The sequence below is a fragment of the Chanodichthys erythropterus genome, chromosome 7, assembly GCF_024489055.1.
Source record: "Chanodichthys erythropterus isolate Z2021 chromosome 7, ASM2448905v1, whole genome shotgun sequence".
NCBI lineage: Eukaryota > Metazoa > Chordata > Actinopteri > Cypriniformes > Xenocyprididae > Chanodichthys > Chanodichthys erythropterus.
In genome coordinates, this window is record NC_090227.1 from 4,643,156 (window position 1) to 4,649,727 (window position 6,572).

Consider the following 6,572-nt stretch of genomic DNA (forward strand, 5'->3'; position numbering starts at 1 on the left):
ACCCGTGTTACCCTCGGTTTCCGGTTTTATTTTGTAGAAACCATGGAAACACCAAAGACGCTTTAATATATCACATGTTTTAATAGACAAGAGAACAACTGATTGGTTACGTTTATAGACCGAAAACTAATTATTGTTATATAGCTCAACATGTTTAGTCTTATTGCTTAAATCTAATTTTCTTGATTTTTTGCGAGTACCATGCTTTACCATGCTTCAGAGAAAAACACTTTTGTCAAATAGCTAACATAGCATAATCAGATGCAGCTTTATTTTTAGTAACAGTAATACAGCATTTTCTCCACCATACGTTTTAAAATTAACTGCATGCCATTTATCAACACAAGACATCCAGCATTTAATATGATATTCTAAAATCTGTCTATCTTACTGCAGTGTGTCTCAAACAAGTGTCTCACAGCAGCCGGTAGGCGAATGCACAGAGTAATGTTATAACATCATTTTCAACACACTCAAATGTATCTAATATGATAAACAGAGCTGTGTTACCTCATACTCATGACCGGAAAAGCAGCGCCGGCGACTGTGTCATAATAAAAGTCCTGCTGCTCGTGAGGCGTGTGTTGTGCAATCGCTCCAGCTCCTCGTTCAGCTCCCACAACACTCGGTCCTGCTCTGCTTCATACTGCAGTAACGTTAATAATCGCATCCATGAACATGATTCATGACTTCTCGTCAAATCTTCGGTCCAATCAAATGCTGTGTAGCATCTGAAGTCCCGCCTCCTCCTACACTCTTACAGACGGTGAAGCCTCGGCTGAAGGCAGTCATTTGCTCACACATTTACTACTTTATACATGGTGATCGGCACACAGTGCACTATATAGGGAATAGGGAACGATTCAGACAGTGTAAATATGCTTTTCTTTGATGCGAATGAAGTCTGTTTGCGCGAGCACAGTCTGCTCCAGTCCAGAGACACGAGAGCATAGAGCCGGCACAGACCACAAATGATATCGGACCCATTTGAATTCTGCAAGGAATGCTGTATATTAAAGCGATATAGGACATTAGGAGGAGAAATTGGAAACTGAAAACTGAGGTTTTACAAAAAATCTAACAGCTCAGGCTGAGCTGTAACATAAACAAAACGCTGTTGGCTATTTTTTAAAAAGGGGCGGGGCTGTTTCAGTTGTTAATACGTCAACACATTGAATAATGCTGCTCGTTCCAATGCTCTTCAGTGGGCCTTTAAACAATAGCAAAGTCCCTTTAAGACGAGTCATTTCACTCGGCGGCCATCTTTGAAACGCATCTCGGGCATACTGGGCATCATGCAATCTCTTTGAATGGGGAAACATCAAATTCTCCCAAACTGTTCGCCAACCTTATGATTAAATTTCATATTTGAAATCATCAATGAAATCTAACAACAACCGGCTCATAAATTTAGTTTCTAACCGCTCGAATCATGACAAAAAAAAAAACTATTTTTCAGGCTGGATCAAGCTAATGCGCATGCGCAGACCTAAATGCGCGTCTCTTTGGAGGCGCGCGTCTGACTGTTTCTATAGAAACCGGTGATTCTAACTGCCGCTGAAGTGACGCGTGACTTTACCACTCGGCGATTGGCTCTTATTTAGAAGGCGGGACTTATTCCGCCGTATTGCGCGTTACACTTTCTCCCATTCAAAACAATACGAGTGACACCTCTTGTGTTATTCTATAGTCTTTGACAATAGTTAAGTTAAATAAAACTACCCAGCAGGTTGGGCAAACATTAAACCGCTGGTTTAAAACAACCCAATCACTGGGTTTGTCCATTTTCAACCCAATTTGGGTTGTTTTTAACCCAGCATTTTTTAGAGTGTACTGCTAATTCTGTCAATAAAGGATGGGTTAGTAGATTACAATGTGTACAACGGAACTAAAAACGGCACACCTTATAAAATGTCTGGTTACCCACATTCTTCAAAATACCTTCTTTTGTGTTCGACAGAAGAAACTCTCATACAGGTTTGGAACAACTTTTTGGGTGAACTATCCCTTTAATTACCGTGAACAAAACTGAAAAACATGAAACTGAAACATGAACAAGACCTTTGTTTCCAAATACAGTCAATAATTTTATCAATTCTCATTTGCTACATAAATATACAACATTTAAAAAGCATTCAATTTTCATACCCATGATCACAACCCGGCTGTTAAAGGGATAGTTCACTCAAAATTGAAAATTCTGTCATCATTTACTCATTCTCAAGTTGTTCCAAACCTGTATGAATTTCTTTGTTCTGCTGAAAACAAAGGAAGATATCTGGAAGAATGTTTGTAACCAAACAGATCTCACACTTTAGTCAATGGAGGGTGAGAGTTTGTTTTCTGTCAGGTTTGGAACTACTTGAGGGTGAGTAAATTCATTTTTGTTAAACTATCCCTTTAAGGAAAGTGCTGAGGTGAATTTTTGTGCCATCTAGTGGTTTGAAAGAGAAAAAGTCAAATGCGCCTTCTACCCGATGTGCCATCCACATGCTAGACTAGAGGCTGGATTTACAAACCAGGGTTAAAAATCATGTTTTGGTTCTTGTATATACAGTTCATACTTATATTGGCTATTTGATGTATATGATATGTTAATATGGCCTATACCAAACTACTAGAATCTGCTTTATACCTTAAATATAGTAGTAGCCTATGATAAAACAGAGGACCACATGTCAAGATGACTGGTCCTTGTAAAAAAATAAATAACTGTATTGAAAGTGCACTTAGTGTAGGCTATGTTTAAAAAGCTGTTCTTGCAAATAATATAATATTAATGGAATAAAAAATCCACTTACATGTACTTAATAAAATTAGACTTTCATGACTATGTTTCTTAACACACTCGAGTAGCCCACTTTTAAAATTTGCACTTTATAATAACGTCAAATTAAAAGTTTTACTTTAAAGTACATTTTAAATCATTTTTTGTTTTAATAATCTTTTGTTATGCTTGCAGTGTTTTGAATAAAAAATTTTTTTTAAATGTACCAAATAGCAACTTCATGCATATAATATAATTTGATAACAAAAATACATATCAGCTAAAATGAAAGAAGTACATTTCAAAACAATTAACAACATTTATCTATGTAACAAATAAGGTTTAGCAATGTGTGTACATTTTGTCAAAAAGATATTGAATCTCAGGAACATCTTTTTTTATATAATTGTACAATTGTTAAGTCCTTTTGGGACAGACTTGTTGGAGACAAAAAAATGTAATACCTGCTATTGACTATCATGTTGTTAAATCTGGTGTCTTTTTGGACAAGAAAGACATTGAATTTTTGTGTAATAATGTGTTGATAGTAGCCAAATTTTACCTACACAAATGTAGATTTGTTAAACTTTCTCCATGTTTTGAGGCATTTAAAAATGACTTTAAAATTTTATTTAAATCCTTAAAACAGCTAAAAATGAGGAGTGCCTTAAAGCCTTAAATTTACGCTGTTATAATTTGCTTTTCATGTTATTTTTTTTTCTTTATGTTATTATTATCTTGTTTACAGTATGCTGCTTGGTTTTATAGTTAATGTGTATCATTGATAATATGTCAATGCATGTTTGTTATTTGAAATCATTTAATAAAAAATAATAATAACATACAAGTATCAATAGAAATTATTTAGTTCACCATAAATGCTTCTCAGTACATTCGACACACACTTCTTTCAAAGACATAGAACGAAGTCATTCTGAAATTGCATATAAAGGCTAGTTTTAGAAGGGTTTGGGCACGATTTATCTAGCCAGTCTGTGAGACCAATATAACCCAGCAAACCAGTTTAGGCTGTAGACCGATGTTTTCAGAAGAGTAGTAGTCAGCTGTAATCAGCTTAATTTAATGACAACAGAAGGCATAAGTGTACCAGCAGTGAGTGTGTGTGTGTGCGTGCGTGTGTGTGCGCGCCCACGCGCGCACGCGTGGCTTCCCCATCACTGCTGTATCCTCCGCGTTATTGAGAGCGCAGGGGGAGAGAGAGAGAGAGGGAGCGCGCGCGTGTATCCGGTGCACGGGATATCCGAGCACACCGGCGATCTGACCGAGCAAGCAGATCTGGCCTCAGACACATTTTGAATGTGATGCGTGTGACATCACCCTTGAAGAAGCCGCGTACTGACCGGTGTCATCGAATGTACCGAGTGTCGTTTTGCGCCACGCATCCCCTTCTCACCGCATCCGCGCGCCGTGTACCTGACTGAAGTATGCCAGAGAAAAGAGACAGCGCTGAATCCATCAGGGATTATTCATACATCGCATGAGAAGCGTTTTACTGCATTGATCTGTGGAATAATCATTCATCCTTAGGAGTGGGTGTGCAGGTAAGGACGCGGTGAATCGCATATGTCTGTACTGGAGAACAGAGATTCACATACATTGTTGTAATGTCCGTTGATTCCTGTACGGTGAATGCAGCGACCGGCCTGTGCTGGCCACATACTGCAGTCATTTCTGGGCCGTGTCTTGAGCAGATATCTCACTGTCGCGTGTGTCTGTGGTGGAGTGCTTATTTTAAATGTCAGCTGCGTTTGTTTTGTGTTTAAGAAAGGCCTGGTATTTATATCTGCACGGTGCTGCATTTTCCAACACACTGCACATTGGACCACATTGAGGAAAGTTGCTTGTAAGCTCAAATAAGTGGCTATGTAAAGTGACAGGCTTGAATGGAAGAAAACATTATTAGACATGTAAGCTGATGAGAATAAACAGCGCTGGGTGTAAACGGTGATGGGAATATTGGTCAACAATGCGGTAAAGGCTACAGCTGCACCTACAGCTCCAGTCATAGTATGTGTCAGAAATTAGCAGCAGTGCACTTTCACTGGAAAACATGAAACGCTTGCTGTCATTCATGACCTGTTCTGCAGCATACAAGGAAGAGTCTGAGGTGAGGATGTCTCGTTTACGGTTACTTGAAACCAAAAGGCAGGACATTTAAGTCATATTAAGGTTAAATGCAAACAGTGGGTTATGTATGCTTTGCTCCTGGCTATATTGTTTCCTAAAACTGATGCACAGCCAGTATTTAGACTGCAACGGAGGCACAGAAGCAGCATATATGCCACAAAAAGGTCTATTCATACAGACTGTTGAAGGATTAGTTCACTTCAGAATTAAATTTCTTGATAATTTACTCAGCCCCATGTCATCCAAGATTTTGATGTCTTTCTTCCTTCAGTCATAATGAAATTAAGGTTTTTGAGGAAAACATTCCAGGATTTTTCTCCATACAGTGGACTTCATTGGGGTTCAACGGGTTGAAGGTCTAGATGTCAGTTTCAGTGCAGCTTTAAAGGACTCTACACGATCCCAGACGAGGAATATGGGTCTTGTGTAAAGAAACGATCAGCCGTTTTCTAAAAAAAAAAAAAAATTGTATACTTTTTAACCACAAATGGGCATCATGCACTGCTCTGTAAAGTGCCACGCATTACGTAATCACATTGGAAAGTACCGATCCAGTGTCTACAAAGCGAACGTGCAAAGACTAACTCAAACGCTCTTTACAAAAAAAGGTAAAACAACAATGTCGGATGATTTTGAGTTTTTCGCCCTACCGCGGTACTTTACAACGTGGCTACATAACGCGTGGTGCATCACAGAGCAGTGCAGGACGAGCATTTGTGGTTAAAAAGTATATAAAAGTAAAATTCTTTAGAAAATGACTGATTGTTTCACTTATTTCTCAGCTGGGATCATGTAGAGCTGCACTGAAACTGACATTTGGACCTTGAACCCGTTGAACCCCAGTGAAGTCCACTATATGGAGAAAAATCCTGGAATGTTTTCCTCAGAAACTTTAATTTCTTTTTGACTGAATAAAGAAAGACATAAACATCTTTGATGACATGGGGGTGAGTAAATTATCAAAAAAAAATTTAATTCTAAAGTGAACTAATCCTTTAAATGCTGCACATACAGTAGGTGGAATAATAATTGCAATAATAATGTTTTATGATTATTGAAAAAAGATTAATGAAAATATAAAATTATGCAAAATATGAATTACAATAAATGTGTATTTTTAATTTAATAATGAATAATTTCAACTTAAAAAATAAAATTAAAATCAAATTTTTGTAATTATTTTAAAATATTTTATGGACTGTTTAAATGCACCAAATCTCATTTATATGAAACCAAGTGTCAGGACATATATATGTCATTATATATGTTAACTGCAAACAATGTATATTCATTTAGTCTGTGAATTTCTAATAGTAATTTGATTTAGATTAGTTGATGCACAACTTTGCTACAGAGCTATAATTTGGTTCTTTGCAACAAGCACTTGTTTTTATCAAGCGGCAACCTCCCCCTGTTTCTCGTGAAGCCAATACGGAAGTGAATTAAACTGCAATTCATCGCCTGACCCCTAGGGACAGGCTGCAGAAGTGAGCAGAATCTCATTGACCATCATGTTAAATTAGCCAAGTTTACAGCAGAAAAAAACATGTTTACAGTCTGGTTCATATTGTGGTTTTGGTCTATACTGCGAATTTTGCCCTTCATGACAACTCTGAGGGGGGTGAATTTTTTTATAGCTCATTTGTTTAAATTATAT